Source organism: Callorhinus ursinus, unplaced genomic scaffold, assembly GCF_003265705.2.
Source record: "Callorhinus ursinus isolate GAN/ISIS: 27379988/994484 unplaced genomic scaffold, GSC_fseal_2.0 scaffold4, whole genome shotgun sequence".
Taxonomy (NCBI): Eukaryota; Metazoa; Chordata; class Mammalia; order Carnivora; family Otariidae; genus Callorhinus; species Callorhinus ursinus.
This window is the reverse complement of record NW_027397066.1, coordinates 68,159,280-68,185,021: the sequence shown is the minus strand read 5'-3', so window position 1 is coordinate 68,185,021 and position 25,742 is coordinate 68,159,280. Positions and strand designations below refer to the sequence as shown.

General features: G+C 39.3%; 1 pseudogene; it reads left to right on the top strand.

The window, feature by feature from the left end:
• Window positions 1–24,880: 24,880 nt before the first annotated feature.
• LOC112835530 (large ribosomal subunit protein uL2-like) lies at window positions 24,881–25,500 on the top strand (annotated as a pseudogene).
• Window positions 25,501–25,742: the final 242 nt, after the last annotated feature.

Here is a 25,742-nt window from a genome sequence, read left to right as displayed (position 1 = left end):
AGCCCGGGGCGGGTCCTGCAATTTGCAGACAAGTGTGGGCCTTCTTCCCCGAGCGCCTCGGCACCGAGACGCCCTGTTCTCGCTTCCGTGGAGTAGTTTTCTGTCTTCTCTCTCCCTTGCTTGGCTTTACGACAAAACCATAAAGGCCACCACGGCTATGCTGGACCTCAGCATTTTAGAAACGTTATTAAACGATATATTTAAAGTGTGTGCACACGTGTGTACATCTAGCTTCACACATACATACACACACAAACCCGATTTCCTCTCATCATTCCTGCCTCCACCTCCCTCCCCTCACAGCTCCCAGCAGGTATGTTCTAGAACAGACACAGGTTACAGGTTGCCTGCGCCGTCTACCAGCTGTCCCGAACATCCGGTACAAATCTCCGCGAGGGACGAAAACATCTGGTCGGGCAGAGGCTGGAAGCCGTGGCGGCGGGTGCGGCGCTGCGGGACGCACCCCACCCCAGCGTGGCGCCAGGGGAGAGGGCCCCTGCCGGTCGCAAATGATTTTCGAGACCTCAGGTACCCCAAGCCGCAGGGCGCGGCGACACCGCCCGAAATGCGCGAGGTGGGGGTGTTCCGCTGTTTCTCAGATCCTATGCTACCCACCTTGGCCCTTTGTTCTTATTCCACCACCCACTAGGCTGCGGGTGGGGGCCTCTCCTCCTCCACTGTCCTCGTCCGCTCGAGGGGAAGGTTTGCACCCGCGCCCCTGGTCGCGAGCGCGCGGACCCGGTGCGGGTGGAAGGGCGCGGCGCGGTGGCGGGGCACTGTGGGCGCAGAGCTGGGGCGCTAACCCCCCGTGCCCCGCTCGGAAATCCCGCGAGCGAGCGCGTCCGCGCAGTCTCTTCAAAGTCAAGGAGGAAAGGCAGGGCCGCCTTCAGTTACAAATAAGTTTTACACTGTCTGCTTATATTTTACTAGGTAGTACACACACGATGAAAACAAATTTAAACAGGACAAAAGGACGCACATGCAAGCAGGTATTTGAATATATTCTCTTGGGTGCCTTATCTAAAGAGCGTCTGAGCTCTTGGATCTCTGGACTCAGAAAGACTTGTCATGGGTCCGTCCATGTGCCCACAAAGCCGAGAGGATCATTTCCTGAATCTTCCACATCCACCGACAGTTTCTCGCTTGGTGGTTTCTCATCGCCTCTGCTCAGCAGCAGTTCGTCTTGCGGTTCCGGGGAGAGCCGCCGCTTTTCCTGCAGTATTCTAGGTGAGCAGAGCCAGCCCTCTGTGACTTACGAAGTGAGGGCTCCTGGTATCAAACGCTCATTATTGGCAAATGTGGGTGAGGGGTATATGGGGAAAGGGGCGGCTTCATTTTTCTTTTTTCATCGCCCCCGATCCCATTCACATTGAACATTACGAACGGTGAATAAAATGTAGTTTGCGACCATAATATGGGGACGGACTGGTCCCAATAAATGTCACAAGATATAAGACAAAAAAGTACCCTGCAACTGTATGCGGGACTGTATTGCTCTCAGTTTTGGCTACGGATGCACTAAAATAACCTGTTAACACACACCAAAGTGCATCCCTATAATAACCTCCTCAATCATTTATTAAAAGTCGTGTCAAGCAGGCCCGTATAATTCATTTCTATGCAAATACATCAATGTCAGGCCATTAGTGTATTGCTCAGGTTTTTATTAAAGTGCATTCTTTTTAATTCAGCCCCGTAAAATACGAGCCCCATTGCTCAAGAATTATAGCAACTATTAGAGTAACATATGGGCAACATGCACTCAGAAAATAAAAACCAACAGATAAAGTGGCAGGGTCACATCGCAGGAGCAAACACTTAACAAAATGGCAGTGGGGTAATAGATTTTTTTTTTCTCCCAGGGCTTTTGGCGAAAGGGTGTCATGGGCACCCATACCTCGGAAAAGGCAAAAGGCTCGAGGTTACTTTGCCCTGTCCCAACCCCAGAACCAGCCCCGGATAGATATCCTCAGAGTTAGGAGAGGAAAAGCTTCCAGAGCTCCTCCGTACCTCGCCTCATCTTTCGGCACAAGGATTTCAACATTCACCAGAAAGAAATGTCAATGTAGGGTTTATGGCTGAAACCATTCTCTCCCTCCCCAAATCTCTCTCGCCTTCTCGCTCTCTCTCCCTCTCTCGCTCTCTCCATTGCCCCCAACGACGCTACTTCTTAGTCCACACAAACCGCACCGGGAGCCCCACCCCACCTCGAGTACTTTCTGAGATGCTCTTTCCTCCCTGTCACAAGATTGAGAAGGAGCAAAGGAGGCCCAAGAAGGCCCGGGCACTTGCTGGCAAATTTCCCCCTCGTGTGTAGAAGCCTGGGGAAAAACTTTCTATTGAAAAATAATTGCTGGCTAAATTATAAGAACATCTCCTTTCAGTTTCGACTCAGAAGAAACGTAGGTGCCCCTCCGCCGGCTCCACCCCTTTCTCCCCCCCCCCCCCCCTGTCCCCCCACCTCTCCCCCGGCCGCGCGTTTCCTGGTTAGAGCGCTTTGCTATAAATTTTGCTAAACCAGGGAAAGCGCTAGGCTGATCCCGGAAGGACTTTGCTATTTTACGTACCGAGGACAGAGTGGGGGCGGCAGTGGTGCCCCGCATCCCTTCAGCCAACGCCTAGGTTTGAGGTGGAGAAAGCGCAAGGTGGGCGGGCATGGATCTGAAACAGCAGCTGACAAATCCCCTGGAGAAGTCAGCAGCATCAAATTCAGTTTTTTTTTTAATTTTTAATTGCCATTGGAACAATCAATTTCCAGAGGCCTAAAAATAAACCTCAAATCCAAAACACAACACAGCCCTCACAGAAAAATAGAGAAAAGGGGAAAAAACTAAGAACTATCTCCCAGATTTAATGAGAGAGTCGCCCACATCCTCATCACCCCAGCATGGTAATTGAGCAGATCTATTAACTTGTTACACTAGATTTGTTTAAAGAGACTATTACACAGTCATTTAATCAATTTGTTACACTGGAGGTCCTGACTTATGAGACACTTGCCTTATGATTCCTTAATGACTGAATTAATTTGTTTTAATAAAACCAACATTGTGTACAAGTACATTTCTAGAAATGTAATTTGGGAGACAGAACAGTCCAATGCTTCATCTGATTAGGTCCTTTCTATGGTTTATCAAAGTCTGTAGTTTCTGACATAGCTGCTTGTATGGAGTATTTTTCTTTTTTATAGCACCATTAATTTAATATGGATCATTAGTTCTTTATACACATGCATGTTCTGACAAATGTACCCAATGAATAATGCAGCTAATGTGCTTAGGCCCAAATGCATCACATCATAAACAGAGACCTCTGCAAAATAACAACAATGAAATAAAACACCACCTCTGGTCTCGGTGGTCATCATTAGAGTAACATTTTGAGTTTTAAGTCTTGTTTTGCAGAGCAAGACATGTTTGGCCCCCCGATTGTATCAACATAGCCAACTGGGTCTAACTATGTAGTGAACACAAATAGATTTATGGTGAATTAAGGTTGTCTTGAGAGCAGATGCAGGACAAGAAAATCGGTTTTGCTCTTGATGGAAACTGACGTGTGTAGAATAAAATGTAAATAAACAGAAAGTCCCCAAGAAAAGGGACTTGATGTTATTGATTATGTAAAATAATTAGAACATTACAAATGATAATGCACTACAAATAGTTGGCATTTATGTCTAGATTTTTTGTAGGAAGAAACGATTTAGGCTCTGAAACACCACTTGAAAAATGGGGCATGATCTGAGGGGCAATAAAAAAATTAATAATGGAGGGATTGGAATGATCAGTTTGTAACCAATAACTGATATAAATGATAACTGAATGAGCCTGCTGCAGAGGTAAACATTTGGGCTTAGAGAAATACAAGGCGAATGATAGCCCTACATGATCACTGGAGGCATAAAGAGCTTCTGCATAATGTGAGTAACTATGCACAGATGCCAGATATTGACTAAATAGCTTAACAATTATTACAGGGAAGAGGGAGAAGCTGGGTATATTTCCAATAAGGTGATGCTTTCTTTACAAATCTTCCTTAACAATGCCGGACAGGCAGGCGTTTGAACTTGATTTCATTTTGAAAAGGACTCTAGACTGCACACATATTAACAGTATAGTTGAATGCTTTCATGTCCTCCTTTTGGTGTCCTTTTGAAATGTAAATGGACATTAAGGTGATGAATGGAATTTGTAAATAAAAAGATACGGCTACTTGTGCTGTATCAAGAGTAATTATGATTATTACATACGATGAAACTCAACTCAGAGTTTTACGAGTAGAAAGAAACCTGCTCTACGAATGGTGTGGGAAAAAACTCCCGCCAAGATTTCAATAAGAAGTACAAAAATCAGATGTGGTTGTATTTACTGGCTTTGGTCAAACAATGTATGTAATATTATTCATGGTTGGGATTCTCTTTTGAAACTAATTTTCCCAACGTGGTTCTGTTGATCAAAGAGGCTATTTTTGAGTCATTCATCCTAAAGCTTGTGGATAACATGGAGGATGCCACTAGAGTTTTGGTTTTTGAAGCATAAACATTTGTAAAACAAGAAAGAGTTTTAGAAATCATATAGTTCTGCAGTTTTGACATTTTCACAAGCTACATTTATCTTTTCCCTTTCATCATAGCTCAGTGATTTCTCTGCCTGAGACAGGAATGTTTATGATGATAAATCAGTGTTGTTTAATTAGATGCATCTTTACTTCATTTTAATGTTAGCTGGAAATGTATTTCTTTAGTTTATAAAAATGAATAATTTAATCACTTCCTGGTATAAAATAAGTGGCATGAGACCAAAAATCAATGTTGGATCCTTTTTGGAATTTTTTGATTTATTCTAAATCCTTATGTAATATCTTACTTGCTTTGACAAATGGATTTTATGCATTTCTTCCTATTTGTGAGCAGCTAATGCAAAATATATTTGCTATTTATTACAAAGTAAATGAATATGACCTTTTGCCCATTTCACCAGATGCTATTTCTGACCATCCCAAAAAGCCTGTTTTAAAGTCAACAACATGAAGCATTCGAGGTCACAAGACCAACTCAAGGTCATTTTAATACTGGTAAAAGGTTAATTAGATCACTGCATTAAAATAGGAATGGACTTTTACTCAACTTCATCTAAATAAGCATAGACAAGCTTGCCTTACCTTTTAAGGTTTCCTTAGAGATTCCAACTCATTTCTTAGTATGGTAAAAGTAACTTTTTGTAAATATAATTTTTAAGTTTTCTTTTCCCAAATTTTAGCAATATTTGTCATTTATTGGGTGCTCACTACATACCAGGCACTAAGTAACATACTGTATACATCTTCACATTCTTTACATCATTTCATGTAATCCTGTCAATAACCTGATGAAGTAGGTATTATTATGATGATGATGATCCCCATTTTACAGATGAGGATACCAAGCCTCAGAGAGGTTACTTACTTGAGGGAGATTACTCTGGAATCAAATTCAGGCTCTAAAGTAGTTAAAATGCCTTATGCTGCCTTCATGAAGCACATTCCACCTCACTTAAAACGCTTTCATTTGCAAACTCTTTCTCATCATTATAGACTCTTTCTTATCTTAATTTGCAGCTGTTGGCTTTCATATAGTTTAACTTGATAGGAGAAGGCCTAAGAAATGTACTTTGGTTCTAAGAAAAATAAGTTCTTGTACTTAACTCAGACAACACTTTAATAAACAAGTATTGAGTAGGATGATAAATCAGTGTTGTTTAATTAAAATTGTCCCGTAGTGTTGGGGCGCCTGAGTGGTTCAGTCAGTTGAGCCTCAGACTCGTTGTTTCAGCTCAGGTCAGGATCTCATGGGTGGTGAGATAGAGCCCCGCGTGGGGCTCTGCACTCAGTGGGGAGTCTGCTTGAAGACTCTCTCCTTCTTCCCCTCCCCCAATTTGCACGTGCATGCCCTGTCTCTCAAATAAATAAATAAATCTTAAAAAAACCCAAAAACTGTTCCATAGTGAGTATGACAATCAACACCACCAAATGTAAATGGCCTGCCCGATCTCTGCAGTTAGGAAGTTCTTTGAGGCAACCGAGATATAGGAGTAGATTGCAGGAAGCCCCTTACTGCCAGGGTAAAGTAATTTGTTAAATGATTCCTTGTGGCTCCTGAAGAAAAAAGATGGGTGCTTTCCAAGGGACAGTTTCTCATGGGACTCTGTCACTCCTAGAAACTTCTTTTGTTGTAAATTGACTGGCAGACTGTTAATTATATCAAATTAGCTCACATGGGTGCCCCCAAAACAAAAAAAGTTAAGGTAACTTTCAGTGTAATTTAGAACATTTCAGATAAGTATCCTACTTCAGAGTTACTTTTCCTGGTGATTGGGAGGGCTTGTTCTTCAGACTTCATACCTCAGCACTGTATTGTTTTCTGTTTGTCTCAGCTGCTTATTAACCTGCTTTCCCCGTGTAGGCTGGACCCAATCTTTTGAAGGGAGAAATACACATTTGTTCTAGTCTTTCTTCATCCAGACTATTTTTCTACCTGGCCTCTGAAATGCAACTTTCTGGGACACTTGTAGGTCACAGATTGCAGGGACAATCTGCTCATATTTAGAATTAATTAGAAATATATTTGGAAATCGTTAGAAAATAGAAATATTTCTATTTCCAGATGCTCAATGTTAATTATACACTGTGGAAAATTTTTCAGTGGGATGAATTTGGGCTCAGAGCAATGGAAGTTTCCTGTTCTGCCTTCCAAACAGCCTTGGACCTTCTTTTAGTGCCTCTGAAGTTGGGCACTCTCTGGGACAGGGTTAAAAGTAAAAAAAAAAACTTAAGAGGAGACAAGCACCATCAGTTAGACACATAACTTAATTTCAGGGCCCAGCATAGAGTTTTCTTGTTCCTTTATGAATGACAAAATTAAGGTACTGCAATGAATATACCCATCACTCAGATTCTGGAATTATCCTGATTTCTAACACAGAACTTAAGTCTCATATATTAAATATGACAAAATCTAAAATCTGCTCTAAGGGCTGCCATATAAAATTTATGGCCTCCCAATCACTATTGACAGTTAGATGTTTCATCTCCTACATGATGGACCACAGAGGCAGCAAATCTTATTTCCAAATTCCATGTGTTCAGACTCCATTCAAGTGGCTCTTTGTTAGTGCTTTTCAGCTTTTGGTCAATTTTGGCAGACTGGTTGCCTTTGGTTTAGGTGAGTTCTAAGACAAGATGCTCCATCTGTGAGATCTGGCCATAAAATTATAAGGCAGAACTTGTACCTAAGAGTGAATCTGGATTCTCTTCTTAGGTTTTTTCCTGGTTCTACTTTGAGATCTGGGTCTACTCTTTTGCCTTTCCTTTGGGCCTCTTATGAGCCATCATGTCCCAACTTACAATTTTTAGACTGGACTGAGGCTCAAGACTGCATAGGAAAATGTAGTATCTTCTTGCTTTATGACTAATGGCATAACTAAATTAAGTGATATAATCTGTAATGTGCCTATAGTAATGCTTGGTACAAAGTAAGGATGCAAAAATTGGTAGCTGTTAGTATTATTATTGAAGATTTTATTTATTTATTTGCCAGAGAGAGAGAGAGAGAGAGAGCACAAGCAGGGGAAGCAGCAGACAGAGGGAGAGGGAGAAGCAGACTCTCCGCTGAGCAGGAAGCCTGATATGGGGCTTGATCCCAGGACCCTGGGATCATGACCTGAGCTGACAGCAGATGCTTAACCGACTGAGTCACCCAGGCGCCCTGGTAGCTGTTATTATTATTGATACTATTACTATGACTATCACTGTTACTATTTTTCTCCACCTTTATTGAGATATAATTGACACATAATATTATGTAAGTTTAAGGTATACAGTGTGATGATTTCATACACATATAACAATAAGATTAATTAGCACATCTTTCACCTCACATAATTACCATTTTTTTGTTGTTGTTATGGTGAGAACATTTAAGATTTACTGTCTTAGCAACTTTCAAGTATATAATGCAGTATTGTGAACTATAGTCACCATGCTGTGCATTAGATTAGACTTTATTCATCCTACAGCTGAAAGTTTGTATCATTCAACCAATATCTCCCCATTTCCGCACCACCCAGCCCTTGGCAACCACCAATCTACTCTTTGTTTCCATGAGTTTGGCTTTTTTAGATTCCACTTATATTTGTCTTTCTCTAACTTATTTTACTTAGCATAATGTCTTCCAGGTCCATCTATGTTATTGCAAATGGCAGGATTTCCTTCTTTGTATGGCTGAATCATATTCCATTATAAAGTAAGAATATTTCACATTCATATTTCTATAAATATGTATTTATAGATACAATTTATGACACATATATAACTTTTCTTCATTCATCCATTGATGGACACTTGTTTCCATGTTTTAGCTATTGTGAATAACACTGCAGTGAACACAGGAGTACAGGTATTATTTGAGATCTTATCTTAATTTCCTCTGGATATATACCTAGGAGTGAAATTGCAGGATCATATGGTAGCTCTATTTTTAATTTTTTGAGGTACCGCCGAACTGTTTTCCATAGTGGCTGCACCAATTTACATCCTGACCAACAGTGAACAAGTGTCCCCTTTTACATCTTCACCAAACTTGTTCTCTCTTGCCTTTTTGATAATAGCCATTCTAGTAGGTATGAGGTGATATCTCGTGATTTTGATTTGCATTTCCCTGATGACTAGTGATGTTGAGCACCTTTTCATATGCCTGTTGGCCCTCTGTATGTCTTACTTGGAAAAATGTCTATTCAGATCCCCTGTCCATTTTCTAATTGGATTATTTATATCTTTACTATTGACTTGTATGAGTTTGCTGTTATTGTTAATAAGGCCAGGTTATAATAAGAACAACAATGATTATTATGATCCTAATCAACTTTGACTCCTGGCAGTGACTTCTGAATTCTGAAACACCTCCCTCTGAGTACAGTGGTAGGACTGACATTTTATTTTTGTTACTCCACAGGAGCAAAAGTCAGTTTGAAGATGGGTCTCCCCCCACCCCCATTTTATAGGATAGCAATAAACATGGCTGTATCTCATTAAATTTAATGAGTCTTCATAAAATAACCATTACATTCTGAAGGTAATGAAAGAATGGCTTTGATGGCTAGTAAATAAACTACCAAAGGCAGTTTCATCACATTCTAGGGCTTCACAGGATACAGGCAACATCAGGAAGGGGCTGTGGCATTTTTGTGGTAAGACCAAGCCAGGCTATGCCTGGCTTCACCGTATGAGAGTCCATGGAGCAATCTTCATTTCAGCTAGGTGTTTCTAGCTATGCCTTGGTTGTGAGATGTGATTAAATGGATTGGTTTAAAAATCTGCTAAAGGATTTTATGTATATCGTGTCACTGATATTGAATTTGAATACTATTGTAGTAGGTTAGACTAAATAATTTATCTTATAAACATAGAGGTAGAGCAGATTGAATAGAGTATGCAAATTTATGTAAATAACCCTACAAATTCAGACTCTTCTGATCCAAGAGCCCTGGTACTTTATAAACAGGGCTGTAACATTGTAAATCAGGAGTTATTAACCTGTGGTCCATGGCCCAGTAGGGTCCTGAATTTATATGCAAAATTGCATGCCTGTGTGTTTTTCTAGAGAGAGGGTCCACTGCTTTCATTATATTCTCAAAGGGGTTCAGCACACAAAGAGTCTAAGAACCATAATGTTGTATAAATATTCTAGTTGGTTCTATTAAATCAAATCACATTCATATTCTCTGCTTTTCAGAAAGTGTTACTTAATTAGAATAAATATCTGCTACTTATTTACGATCCAGCTAGAACTAAAAGTTCTTGACTTTTTAAAGAAATCCTTTAGTTTCCTTTGTAAGCATATGAATTTAAGAAATCCTACTGATTTATATACCTGCATTTTTCTACATTGCTTTCGACCCCATGTGACTCTTTCACCTTAAGTAGTTCCATAGTTTTAATTTTCAATCTCTATTTCTTTTTTTATTTTTCAAAGATTTTTTTAAAATTTATTTATTTGACACAGAGAGAGAGACAGCTAGAGAGGGAACACAAGCAGGAGGAGTGGGAGAGGGAGAAGCAGGCTCCTGGCTGAGCAGGGAGCCTGATGCGGGGCTCGATCCCAAGACCCTGGGATCATGACCTGAGCCGAAGGCAGACGCTTAACAACTGAGCCACCCAGGCGCCCTCAATCTTTATTTCTTGAAGTCATTTTTGATACCAAGCCACCCCAGGTTTTGGTCAAATGAAATGGGTCTGAAAAGAGACGAAACAGTAACAAAGAAAAATGGATCGCTATATAAATGATCCTTTCTGGTGCTCTGTGTTTTTTTCTTCCTAATGTTGTTTTGTCCACATTATAAGCATCCCAAATTAATCTAATAATTACCCAAATATTTCAGATTGACAAATGTAGCAGAAACACTTATGTCCCTGGATTATCCCTGTGAGATAAAGCACATATAAAATAGTTTTACAGTTGTGCCAAATGAGATCCAAGGAAATGTAGAGATGTGTTTAGGACCACAGGGGCCAGGTCTCCATAGGTATAGCAAAAGCAGAGAGTGACGATTTCAGAGTTGGAAGAGATCTTTGATATTACTGAGTCATTCTTTACCAAATTAGAAGACTTTGAGCTACAACTCGATTCTGCTAAACCCAACCTAGAGCTTATTTATGAAACTGTATCACCAAAGGTGATTGGCGTGTGTTTGGAATCGAAGTAAGCACAGAACTCACAATGCATACCAACTTAAAGATAATTTCCAATCTGGCTGTTTCTTTTCCCCCTACGATTGTGTGTGTATGTGTGTATATGTGTGTGTGTACACATATCCGTACATATATATACAAATATAAGTACATAAAAGCCCAAATGTGTACAGTGCTATTTATGTACAGTTAGAGTGAATTATTTCCATTTCTTGTATCCCAACAAACTTCTCTATAAGCAAAATCATCTTTATTTAATAGCACCTAATTGCCCTCAAAATGAAGGCATTCTGGGTCAGGGATATTCTGAAAGTGTCACTGAAATTAGTCACAACTTTTTTATTGTTTTAAAAATAATAAACCGAGTGGCCACAGCACGAGGACAGAGGGTCTATATAAATAGCCTTGCAATTTCATCACTTTGGGATATTTAACATCATAAATAGTGGATGCCTAGCCTCATACTGATGAATGGATGGCATTATTTGAGATAGTGTGTATGAAAGTATTTAGCAGCTGCATGTCTCTTAAACATAGATCATTACTCACTAATCTGAAAATTTTTTTTCTCTCTTGATTAAACAAGTGTAAAAGAAACCCTAGTATCTTTTCTTTTGTAAAGTGCCCGTGAAGTATGGTGAGAAAATCAGCAGCTTCCCCTCAGTTTATGGAGCCAGCAACATCCTCATCTCTTAGGGATCAGAGGGGATTCCAAATCCTGGAGCCTATGGATTTTTATTCCGCATATTTTCTCTTACTTCTTATAGCTCCTAATGAGCACATCTACTGGGAAGTTGAAGGCTGAGCATAATTTCTGATATTGCAGGGGGTCAGTTCTGATAAATGATCCTATTATAAAGAATTCTGAATGCCATGTGGAGAAAATGCTCAGATGCCTCCTTGTGGTTTGGGTTGCCTAATGAAGCTGTTGGAGGCTTTTCATTTAATTCTTTAAAATAATTTTTTATTGTTATGTTAATCACCATACATTACATCATTAGTTTTTGATGTAGTGTTCCATGATTCATTGTTTGTGCATAACACCCAGTGCTCCACACAGAACGTGCCCTCTTTAATACCCATCACCAGGAAGACTTTTCATTTAATTTTTAATCTTTTTGTCTCTACATAGTTCCCTACCTGTTGAAGAGGTCACTACTTTAAAAACAGTGCATTCATAAACTGTTAAGGAGGCTTGAATTGTGGGACAGTTCTAGAGTCCCAGGATATAGTTTGACTATTATGTGAGAAATTGGAATATAAAGGTAAGAATAGCTTTTTCTTAGTTCTTCTAATCTTAGAACCCTAATTAATGATAAAAAAAGGTGCTAAATACTTATAAAAAGGAGATTCCTGGCTTGCCAATAAAATTTTTTTCCACCAGTATTTCCATTTTTTAAAAAATCTCTTTTCTATCTTTGGAAGAAGGCATAGAAATATGAACCCATTCACAAATATAGACTCACATCAACACCAGGAAGCAGAAACATGAAAAGCAGTGAATGACTTTAAAAGTGAACTATTGTGTGTGTGTGCTGCAAACTATTACTTACATATAAAATAATTATCATTATTTTATTGTAGTATGGTTTTAATTTTTGTTGCATTATAAATATCACAGATCCAATTTTTTTTTCTACTACCACAGCAGTTTCTGAAGACATGTAAACCCATAGTGTTATTACTCTCTAATCTAGTTGAGGTGATGAAATAGTGCCAAAACTCTCATTGCAATTTCATTAGCATATTCATGAGTCGCACTTTTGCAGTGTTGCAGAAACAACACAAATTGGTTTGTGGATTGTGAACTCCCCTTTCTTCTCCTCTCCAGAAGCACAGGCTGTGGATTAGCAAATCAAGTTGGCCCACAAACTTCTGAGCACTAAATTGCATAAGTTTTCTGCTCTGCCCTCTATTTCCATATTTTATGATTCTTGTGTTATTGAATGCCATATGAATGGACATACCGCCCGATAGAAGAACAAACATTGGGGCTCAAATGGCTTGGAAAAATGGAAGTTCTGGAAAAGCTAGACGCTCAATTGCCCTGCTAGAAGAAAACATTTCTTTCTCTCTCTTTATTGTTCTTGATGTTTGTTTTCTTTCTTTTTTCTTGTGAATGGGGGTTAAAAGAGCATTTGTAGTTTGGCTGAAACTGGCTTGCAGTCTACCAAGTCAGTTTTCTTCCCTCTTCAGCACACAGATAGATCATGTTTTCCAGCCTCCCTTGCATTTGGTTGTGACCAGAGTACTGAGTTCAGGCCAATGGAATGTGGGCGGAAGTGATATATATCACTTCTAGGATTGACCCAGAAACATGTTCTCTATGATGTTCCACTCTCCCTCTTGCTCCAACTACTGGCTAGATGTTTATCCTTAGGGCAGCACTGACAGCTAATAGTTGAAGATGACAGCCTTCATCAGCCTGGGTCCCTGAATGACTCCATGGAGTTTCTACTCTCCCTTCCTCCCTGAACCTTAAATGAGAAAGAAATATCCTTTGTGATAAGCCATTGAGATTTCAGATATTAAATGTTAAATCAGTTAGCATTTCTTGACTGATTGAATGGTATCTTTATTATCCAGATTTTGTGCTGTTTAAAAAACTCAGTTGCTGTTATTTAAATATTTATTTGACATGAGAAATGGAACCTTGAGGATTAAAACATATGGTTCATTTCTGCTGTTTGCTGTATTTTCATGCTAGGGTTATGTCTTTTGACTTCTTTGTAACCCATTTTTTACTAATTACATGCCCTAAAGAGACATTATACAATTAAATAAACCCAGTTCTTCAATCTCTCATAGTAAATTAAGCATCGAGGGAAATATTTGTGAACATGTTCAAGTACTAGATAGAACACAGGAGCCCACCTATTAGTTAACTAGAAAACTCAAAAAGCCAACTAATTCAGCATCCAACATATTTCAGAAGTTAAACACTTGGAATATTGATAACTTAAAAATTTATGTAGGGGGGTGGGGGGATGGGTTAGCCTGGTGATGGGTATTGAGGAGGGCACGTTTTGCATGGTGCACTGGGTGTTATGAACAAACAATGAATCATGGAACACTGCATCAAAAACTAATGATGTAATATATGGTGATTAACATAACAATAAAAAATTAAAACAATAAAAAAAAATTTATGTAGCACTTTTGGCTTTTCAAAGCGCTTCCACATAATAATGTATAGAATAATGTATGTTTGCTCAGTTCTTTGAAAGATTTGGATAAGAAGATTTTTTTCTAAAGATGAATCATGCATTTTTAAATGAAAAATCTCTCTCATAGTAACAACAATCACACACTGCTAATACATTGAAAAATGGGTCTTATTCCTAACCTTATTAGGCGGCTAGGGAAAGTTACTCAAGGTGACCAGCTCTTCTTTGCTAACACTTACACTGCTTTTGATTTATTTGTTATGTTGTTGTGGTACTTTCAAAAAATGCAAAGCCATCCTAGGCTTTGTGTGGGTAAAGATGGGAGATACCAAGGCACAATGAGAAAGTATTACTGAAACTACAAGAGTTGATAATCAGGGTAGGGTTGGTACTGACAAAAGATCACGGTTTCTGGACTTTTTCTAGCTTATTTGAGAGGCTGTGTAGAAATCTGATGAAGTTTAAATATGTTATAAGATCTCTTTGGTATCTCTCACCCCAGCCAAGAATCCATTATATTTAGAATTTAGAGGTTTTTTTTGAACAGACGACAGGCAATGTATGAGATAGCCCAACCATGTTTATATACATCTGAATTATAAATATGCTTTGTTTAATTTTTCCATGGAAAGATTGCTGTGGACGCACATTGTTCGCATGATATAATGCGACATAACTGATTTAATTAAAGCCCGTTTTCTTGGCCTGCCGTCTCTCTATATGGAAGGGATTGCTTTTTCCATGGGGAAAAAAACTATCAGTGGGTAACACGATTTAAGAGACAACTGCAGAATACATTCCCTTTGCTTTTTTTCAGGCTTCAATTCATTGTTCAATTTAAGTATGGAAATACTGCTTGTCAAATATTTCTTGACACATGGATTTTACAACAAAATATCAGTGCACCTACTGTTTGGATTTCTAACTCATTTATTGTACAATATACAGCTAATCCAATCTACTGCTGCAAACATGGTTTGTGAAGTTATGCTTGGCTACAGCACAACTGTTTTCTTTAAACTGGTGGGTTTTCTGAGATTTTATTTTCCTTCCTTGGGCAAAAAAACATAAATGAGACCTAGCTTACTTGATAAAAATGATGGCATTGAGTCCATAGTGTGGGAGAGTGGGGTTTGCAGAGCTGAGAAGCTCTTGTTGCCTTTGGGACCATGAAGACAGACCTTCTGAACCTTAAGTGGAGAATCTAAGGAATTGTGGAGTAAGAGATGAGTCATAACGAAATATCTGTAAAACTCTAGGAGAAAGATGCTGTAAAAGGAGAAGTTATTTTACTTGATCTGCAGCATTATTCGTGAGCTAAGTTAAAGTAGAGGAGAAACAAGTGTTTAGAATTTGCACTGAGACCTGATTTGTGACCTAGAAAAAAGATAAGAAATGTAAAGGGAAAGGATCAGTTTGTATCTCCTCTTTTTATTATTTTTAATTGTAAGGATACTGTACGTTTATTGTGAGAAACTTATTCTCACTCCTTGGGGATAACCACTGTGAACTGTTTTAGTGTGTAGCCTGTCAGACCTTCTTCTTGGATATTTAAACACATTAATTAAATCATAAAGGATCATCCTAGACATATGGTCTCTCACCTGCTTTTAAAACATTCACCAATATATTTATGACAGGCTATCTTTGTTCATAGAATATAGTATATGTGGTAGGCAGAATTCTAAGAATAACCTACAATGGTCCTGGCCTTTTCATAAACCCCTTCCCTTTAAGTGTGGGTGGAATCTCTGATTATGATCAGATATCAGTCCCCTGTGTAGGTTACATTCTGTAGCAAAAGGGAGAGATTATCTGGGTTTTCCTTTAAAAGTTTTTCTCTAGCCAATGAGCAGAAGTCAGAGATTCAAAGCGTGTGGGGGATTCACAGTGAGGAGGATCCTACTGCTGGCCATGAAGGGTTCTGCTGAGGAGATATTGTGAACTGCCTATGGAGGGGCCACATGGGAAGAAATATAGTCAGCCTCCAGGAGTTGAGAGCAGCCAGATGACAACCAGCAAGGACATGGAACCTTAGTTCTGCAATCATAAAGAACTGAAATCTGTCACAACCCTACTGGGCTTGGAAGACTTCCCTAGCGGAGCCTCCAGAGGAAAATACAGCCTGGCTGGTAGCTTGATGTCAACACCACGAGCCTCTGAACAGAGGACCCAGATACATGGGGCCAGACTTCTGCCTTACAGAATCATGAGTGCACAAATGGGTGTGGTTTGCGATAATTTGTTACACAGCAACAGAAAATGAATGCGGTCTATGTGACTGCTCTCAGGCCTTCAGATTCCTCATCTGTACTGATTTCAGAGAAATATAAGGCCAAACAAAATGAACTTCAGGATTATAGAAATGTGATCTTCATTTATTCATTCAATTATTTTTAATGACCACTGCTATGTGCCCATCACTGTCCTAAGTGCTGAGGTACATCTGTGAACAAAAGTAGGCAAAAATATAGGCAGCTGACCTCTTTAGAAGGGTGCGCAGGATTCATTATGATAGCAAGAAGCCACATGCATTTACCATTTTCTGTATTACAAAGCATTTTTTCATACATGTTCTTATTCTGCTTCCCACTGGGGTTTTCCCTGGATGAGGCAAATATTATTATTATTGTCTTTTTACAGGTATGCAAACCGATGCTCTTGTCTCAGAGATGAAGGGACTCTACAAACTCAACTAGCTATTAAAGGAATAGCTGGGACCCTTTGCTCTTTATATTGCATGGATCTGTTGTTAGTAATAGCTAGTTTTTAAGGAGTGTTTGCCATGTGCTGGTATGGTGTTGAGTTCTTTACATGGATTACCTGATTTCATCTTTACAGCCACTCTGGAATGTTAACCCAATATCTATCCTCACTTCACAGATGGGGAAATTGAGAGTCATGAAGGCTTAACAACTTTTCCATGCTGAAGCTAAGATTCGAACCCTGGCAGGCTGACTCCATGATCCATACTCTTCATCACTAAGCTAACTGCCTTCCCAAGCGAACATTACTGTGTTGGCCCTCCAGGGAGATTGGCTGTCCATGCACACTTATGCTCTGCTGCATATCGCTTTAGGGCCTAGGTATGTCCTCAGTTTTTATGACTTTTCGTGTTTTTGCTAATGTTTCCTGTTTTCTTGTAGGTTAATTTTTCAACTCACAAAATGCAGTCATAGGTGAACATAGAATTACAGTGTATATTCTTTATAGTTTTCATTAAGAATGTGTGACATAAGGAACACTATCATAGGGTCAAGCATCATCTGCTTCTCAGATTTTCATCTCTAACAGTGCCATCAAAAAAGTTTAGGAGATTAGATTTATACCCCAACATAACTCTGTTCACTTCGCAGCCTACTCTGAATTGTTAATCCATGAATGTACACTTCTTTCAGACAGATTATAAATCTTGAAGAGAAGGTCCATGTTTTAAACATTTCTGTCATATCTAGTATTGTTCTGGACACAATAACAGGTACATCTTCACTAAATTAAATCTCAACTTATCTCAAATTGCATTGAAATTAAACACACACACACACACACACACATTTCCCCCAGCCTGTCTCATTTCTTGAAAGTAAGAATTTCCATGTGAGCTATCTTCCTTCCTTTGCTCTATAAAAACCTCTTTCCAATTTCAATTGGTACTCTGGTGTTCTAGGGTTTGATTAATGAGTTCATGTTTAAGCTGTCCGTTCCATTTAAAATGATAATAACTTTGATTGTATCCCCTTCGCCCTTTGTCACTAAAACTAAACAGTCTTACTTTAAAAAAGTTTAACCTGAAAGACTATGGCCTCGGGCTTGCTTTTCTGTGCTGTGGGGACCAGAATTTTGTGCATAATTTATAATTTTGTATGAAAGTGAGATACTGCTTCTTAATTTTATTTACCCTACCTCTTGGGGTGATGTTTAATATTTTTGTTCTCTTGACTGCTGCAGAATCCTGGAAAGGCCCACAATGACTTGTAGGTCCATTAACTGGGGAGTAACACTCTGCCCAGTATCTTTTATATATATATGGAAATTTTCTTAACATACTATTGTCATCCTATTATTTTATATTTGTTTAAAAACTACATTAGATTTTATATATAAATGCTATTTGAAAGTGCTTTTTTTCTAGAAGGGGTACACCCCTTTTAGTGAACAATTTCCAGTGTAAACTGATATTTTTGGAAGTCAAAGTCAGATTTTGCCTTAGGTTGCAATTTTATAGAATTTGACTGGATGATAGAATCTCAGAGATAATTCAATTCAAATTCCTCCTTTAATAGATGAAACAGTCCTAGAAAAGGCAAGTGACAGGATACAGGTGGGCCAGTTTCTGGAGCAGTGAAATTTGGGTAAGGAAACTTGAATCCACTAAATGAAAGAAGAGACAATTGGGTTAAATATAAGAACTTGTATTACACTGTTATGATTTTTTAGATTTTTGTTTCTTTTCCTTATAAAGTAGGAGAACTAAGAGTCAAAAGACAACCATTTTAATTACCTTTAAAAGTCCGAGCGTATGGGGCACCTGGGTGGCTCAGTCAGTTAAGAATCCGACTCTTGATTTCAGTTCAGGTCATGATCTTGGGGTTGTAGGATTGAGCTCCACATTGGGCTCCATGCCAGCCAGGAGTCTGCCTGAGATTCTCCCCCTCCCTCTCCCTTTGCCCCTCTGTTCCTCCCCTGACTCACAATGCTCTCTCTTTCTCTCAAATAAATAAATAAATCTTTTTAAAAAGTCAAGTGTAAATAACTGTTTTTTATTTTTTTTTTGAAAAGGAAAAACAATAAGAATCAAAGAGAAAGGCACAAACATTTGTTATCAAAGTAGGTTGAGGTTTTAGAGCTCATGGACTTGGCCCTGGAAAGGCCTTGATTCCCAGATAATGACCTGAAATTAGGAAGGAAGGGTCTTCTCAATTCATGCATAAAGCCAGGTAGTTGACCACAGTTAAGAACTAATGTGTAAGTGCCAAATTGTATTTAGATATTGAATTTATCTAAATTTTAGGTATTATATATAACTTTCAAAATATTCTTTAATATCCTTATATTAACGTTTTGGTAAATAGTTACTTTTCTATTTAAAGGAGACAAAAAATGTGAGATGATGTTTTGGTTACCTGGTAATTGAAAGCTTGACTTCCATGCATAAAATTGCTGTTACTCTTTAGATCAGGTTTACTCTAACTGTAAACAGAGTATTTAAGGAAAATAAGCAGCCTGTTGCATGTTCCATTGCTACATCTAAACGTGTGAAGTGATGATAGTGAATGTCTCACCATAGAGAAGCTTATCTTCCACTCTCACACTTTTGATTCATGCACTGATGATATCTTTCTAAAGTTTCTACACTTTCTACAGTATTTGTTTACTGTTTTATAATGCATAGTGTCTCAACAACTTGGATATTTCATCTTGTAGGAGCTTTCCTCCATTAACATTTTTCTAACTATTCCACTAAAGGCGTATTCACTTAACCCCACCCAATTTTTCCTTTTTCTTCTAAGTTTTTTATCCTTCTCTATTAATCTCATAGTGACTCAATTTTAATAACAATTTTCATGGGAATTTTCATGGGACTTTTGGGAATTTATTTTATTTTTTTTAAAGATTTTATTTATTTATTTGACAGAGAGAGAGAGAGAGAGCACAAGCAGGCAGAGTGGCAGGCAGAGGGAGAGGGAGAAGCAGGCTCTCCACTGAGCAGGGAGCCCGATGCGGGGCTCGATTCGAGGACCCCAGGATCATGACCTGAGCTGAAGGCAGCCGCTTAACCAACTGAGCCATCCAGGCGCCCCAAGACTTTTGGGAATTTAATGTCAAGATAACTCTTATGTACATTCCTTCCCCACAAAATGTATTAGCTTCTTGTTATAGATATCTTCTGATCATTTACATGGTGGTCTCAACCTCTATTGAACCTTCTCTATAATGCATTAGTTTTGCTCCTAATTGTTGATGTTGTCTGGAATGTTTGATTTCAGGAGTGGAAGGGAGCAGTAGAGTGTAGTGGTGGCCAGTAGGTTAAATCCCACTATTCTTTAGAATATTTTAAAATTTTGAATTAATTTCCAAAATTCATATGTTGGGAGATTTCACACAAAATATTTACATTTCTGAAATTTTTATCTTCTCTTGAACAATTAGAAGAGCTGAAAGCATTTGCTTTGCATCCCCACATGTCAGTAGTCTGTTGGAACTCTTCAGATGGGCCATGTGTTACACAGTTTGCCTCAATTCCCACCTTGTCCCTTCAACCTTCTAGGTTACCTGCCTGACCTAGATGAAAGCAAATATTAGGGGCTTAAATCCATATGAAGTAATTCTGAAATTCCCATCTCCTTATATGTATATGCCTTTAAACATCAATTTTAGTTCCCTCAGTCCCTGTTATTCAATAAAATGGACACAGAAAGCTAATCAGTAACTAAGAAAGGTGATTAGAGTTCAGAGTTTTTGAGTCTCCAGGTAAGAAGAGCCAATAACTTTCCTTTGCAATCGAGAGAGGATACTGTTACAAAAATTGCCTTGACTTGCTTTTTTGCACTCATGATTGTGATAGGAAAACCATATTAGATCCATTGTAAGGAGGTTATACAGATTTTTGTTTTTAAATATTTCTTTCTTTTATGCACATATTTATCTAAAGATGTATTAGGAATATTAAAATTTTGGAAAAGATATGCCAGCCAATTAAAGGACCTATTTATCCAAATTTAATAGAGCAAAAACTATCATGGCTCTGGCCATGATAGGACTTGCCATGGTATGGAACTTGCCATAGACAAGTTCTCTTGTCTCTCTCACCATAGACAACTAAAAAATTGCAGAATTGAGACAACAGGCAATCCAGGACAGTGACCCCTTAGAAAAATATGAGCCCTGTGAATGCTCTGTCTCTAGAGGCAGTTTTCAAACAGTGGCAGAGGGAGAAGGAACTCAAGCATAGCACATGACACTTACTGATTTGAGGAGATAGAGATTGGGGGACTGAAGCAGCTTGAATTTGAAAACAGAGTACCAGAGAAGGAAAAACTTTGCAGAGCAAGAGAGCTTCATGTACCTGCATAGGGGGCCCCTAAAGTCTTTGAATGAATACTTATCAGTGCATTTGTTTATGAAGCTAGGAAAAGAACATGTGTCATAAGAGGGCTATAAAATAAAAAAATTCAATAGCTCACACAAGGCAGAGAGATGACCAACTTCCATCTAGCCAGATTAGAAAGATCTCATTGAACACTTGGGGCAATTAGTAGAAACCTCAGAAGGGTCATGCCTCAATAACCAGGTTAAATTAGTCTGAGAGTAAAGTTCCTAAACCTGCCCTAACAAAGTTTAAACAAAAAATCTTAAAAGGAGTAAGCTATAATTTATCTAATTATTAAGACAAATTTCAAAAACAAAATCATCCAGGGCGCCTGGGTGGCTCAGTTGGTTGAGTGACTGCCTTCGGCTCAGGTCATGATCCTGGAGTCCCGGGATCGAGTCCCGCATCGGGCTCCCTGCTCAGCGGGGAGTCTGCTTCTCCCTCTGACCCTCCCCCCTCTCATGTGCTTTCTCTCTCTCACTCTCAAATAAATAAATAAAATCTTTAAAAAAACAAAACAAAATCATCCAACACTTAACAGTATAATATCCACAATGTCCAGCATCAAAATTACTAGATATGTGAAAAAACATGTGTGACCATAACCATGATTAGAAGATCAGTCAACAGAAGCAGAGCCAGAAATGACAGAGATAATGGAACTAGCAGACAAGGACTTTAACAGAGCTAGTATAAATATTTTTAAGAATTTAATAAAAAGCATGAACATGATGAGGACAGAAATGGACGATATAAAAAACAAAATGGAACTTTTGTACATTAAAAATACGTTGACCCTTGAAAAACAAGGTTTTGAACTCATGGATCCATGTATATGTGGATTTTTTCAATAAATTCAGTAGAGTACTGAAAATGTGCTTTCTCTTCCTTATGATTTTCTTAATAACATTTTTTCTCTAGTCATTTTATTGTAAGAATACAGTGTATAATACATATGACATACAAAACAAGTGTTACTCGACTGTGTTATTGGTAAGGCTTCTGGTCAACAGTAGGCTGTTACAATTAAGTTTTTTGGGAGCTAAAAGTTACATGTGGATTTTTAACTGTGTAGGAGATTGGTACTCCTCAACCCCTGCATTGTTCAATGGTCAACTGTGGATTTAAAGTAAAAAATCTGCAGGATAGGTTTAGTAGGAGCTTACGTGCTGCATATGAAAAATTAGTGAGCTTGAGAACCTAGAAATATAAAATATTCGAGTTGAAAAACAGAGAGAAGAAAATATGAAAAAGAATACTGATTAGAGTTTCAGTGAGCTATGGAACAATATTAGGAAATTTAACATGCATGTAATTGGAGTCGAGGAAGAGAATGGAGCAGAAGAAAAATTTGGAGAAATAATGATAAAGAATTTTCCAGATTTGAGAAAATGTATAGACCCACAGATATAACATAGTCAATGAATGGTAAGTAAAATAAACATTAAGAAAACAATATCAAGGGGCGCCTGGGTGGCTCAGTTGGTTAAACCGCTGCCTTCAGCTCAGGTCATGATCCCAGGGTCTTGGGATCGAGCCCCACATCGGGCTCCCTGCTCAGCGGGAAGCCTGCTTCTCCCTCTGCCTGCCGCTCCCCCTGCTTGTGCTCTCTCCCTCTCTCTCTCTCGCTATCTCTCTCTGTGTGTCAAATAAATAAATAAAATCTTTAAAAAAAAAAGAAAAGAAAACAATATCAAGGCATACTATAATTAAAACTGGGGCACCTGGGGGCGCCTGGGTGGCTCAGTTGGTTAATCCACTGCCTTCGGCTCAGGTCATGATCCTGGAGTCCCGGGATCGAGTCCTGCATCGGGCTCCCTGCTCGGCAGGGAGTCTGCTTCTCCCTCTGACCCTCCCCCCTCTCATGCTCTCTCTCTCATTCTCTCTCTCTCAAATAAATAAATAAAATCTTTAAAAAAAACAAACAAACTGGTGCACCTGGGTGGCACAGTTGGTTGATCAGGTCGTGATCTCAGGGCTGTGAGATGGAGCGCTGTGTCAGGCTCCATGCTCAGCACAGTCCGCTTGAGATTCTCTCTCCTTCTCTCTCTGCCCATCCTGCTTGTGCTCTCTCTCTCTCTCTCTCTCAAATAAAATATGGGATGCCTGGGTGACTCAGTTGGTTAAGCGTCTGCCTTTGGATCAGGTCATGATCCTAAGGTCCTGGGATCGAGTCCTGCATCAGTCTCCTTGCTCAGCACGGAGCCTGCTTCTCTCTCTGCCTGTCGCTCTCCCTGCATGTGCTCGTTCTCTCTCTCTCTCTCTCTATGACAAATAAATAAAATCTTAAAAAAAATAAAATAAAATGTTGAAAACCAGTGTCAAGAAGCAAACTTTAAGAGCAACTAGAGAGATCACATTATATAGAATGAAACAAAGATAAAAAAGACCACAGTTACACACCATAACTAAGTGGGATCAAGTCCAGGTGTACAAGGCTGATTCAACATTCAAAACCAATTAACATAATCTATCACATCAAGATACTAAAAAAGAAAAACTACATGATCACATCAATGGATACAGAAAAAGCATTTGACAAAATACAATACTCATTCATGATAAAAATTCTCAGCAACCTAGGAAGAGAGAGGAACTTCCTCAACTTGATAAAGAATATCCACAAAAAATCTACAGCTCACATCTTACTTAGGAATGAGAAACTAGAAGTTTTCCCACTAAGATCAGGTACAAAGAAAGGACGTTTCCTCCCAGCACTCCTTTTCTTTTTTATTTTTTTTAAAGATTTTATTTATTGGGGCACCTGAGTGGCTCAGTCGGTTAAGCGTCTGCCTTTGGCTTAGGTCATAATCCCAGAGTCCTAGGATCGAGTCCCGCATGGGGCTCCCTGCTCCGTGGGGAGCCTACTTCTCCCTCTCCCTCTGCCTGCTGCTCCCACTGTTTGTGCTCTCTCTGTCTCTGTCAAATAGATAAAATCTTAAAAGAAAGATTTTATTTATTTATTTGAGAAAGAGAGAGAGCGAGCACAAGCAGTGGGGAGGGGCAGAGGGAGAAGTTAGACTCCTTGCTGAGCAGGAGCCCCACTGGAGACTCAGGGATTGATCCCAGGACAATGAGATCGTGACCTGAGCCAAAGGCAGATGCTTAACCCACTGAGCCAGCCAGGCACCCCCCACACCACTGGAAATTCTAGCTAATGCAGTAAGACAAGCAAAGGAAATAAAAGATACACAGATTGCGAAGGAAGAAATAATACTGTCTTCATAGATGACATGATCATCTGTGTAGAAAATTTGAAAGAATTGACAAAAAAACTGGAATAAGTGGTTATAGCAAGGTTGCAGAATACAAGGTTAATATGCAAAAGTCAATTGCTTCCCCTATACTAGCAATGAACAAATGGAATTTGAAATTAAAAGCATAATGCCATTCACTTTAGTACCCCAAAAATGAAATACTTCAACATAAATTTAACAAAATATGTACAAGATTTATATGTGGAAAATTACAAAACTCTGATGAACAAAATCAGGGAACTAAAAAAATGAAGATACATTTTCATGTTCATGGATAGTAGGACTCAATATTGTGATGATATCAGTTTAACCCAACTTGATCTATAGATTCGATGCAACTCCAGTCAGATTCCCAGCAAGATATTTGTGGATATTGGCAGACTGATTCTAACATTTATATGGAGAAGTAAAACACCCAGATAGCCAAAGCAATAACGAAAGAGAAGAAGAAAGTCAAAGTGCTGACACTACCTAACTTCAAAACAAGAGCTCTTCCACCTCTGCTTGTCAGCAGGCTACCACCACGAGCCAGATAATTCTAGGGTAGAGAAAGGGTGCCAGCTCAGTGTTCTACACCCACATGAAGCACTGCCTGTCTGTGCACTGTGAACTTCACAGAGTGGTCAAGCTACATCAAGGGCATCATGAAGAACATCATCCATGACCCAGTCTGGGGTATACTGCTCACTGAGGTAGTCTTCTGGGATCCATACTGGTTTAAGAAGTGGAGAGAGCTGTTCATCGCTGCCAAGGGCATCCACACTAGCTAGTTTGTGTACATGGCAAGAAGAACCAGTTCAACATAGGCAATGTGCTCCCAGTGGGCAGTATGCTGGAGGGCGTCATTGTATATTGCTGGAGGAGAAGACTGGTGACTGGGGCAAGTTGGCCCCTCTGGAAACTATACCACTCTCATCTCCTACAACCCTGAGGCCAAGAAGACCCAAGGAAAGCTGTCCTTTTGGTTCAAAGAAGGTCTTTTCTTCAGCCAACAGAGCTATGGTTGGTGTGGTGGCTGGATGTGGCTGCACTGACAAGCTCATTCTGAAGGCTGGTTGAGAGGAATTGCTGGCCATGAATGTGGGCTGTGGCTATGAATCCTGTGGAGCATCCCTCCAGAGGGGGCAACCACCAGCACACGGGTAAACCCTCTACTATCCACAGAGCTGCCCCTGCTAGCCACAAAGTGGGTCTTACTGCTGCCCGCCAGAATAGGGGTCTCTGGGAAACCAAGCCTGTGCAGGAGAAAGAAAACTCGGGTTGAGGGGCTCAATAAAGTCTGTCTTTCTGCCACTAAACAGAAACAAACACAAAAACAAAACAAACTACAACAACAAAATCAACTTACCAGAAAGCTACAGTAATCAAGACAGTATGATACTGATAAAAGAATAGACAAATAGATCAATAGAACAAAATACAGAGCTTAGAAATAGACCCACATAAACACAGTCAACATCTTTAACTAAGGAGCAAAGGCTATACAATGGAGCAAAGACAGTCTTT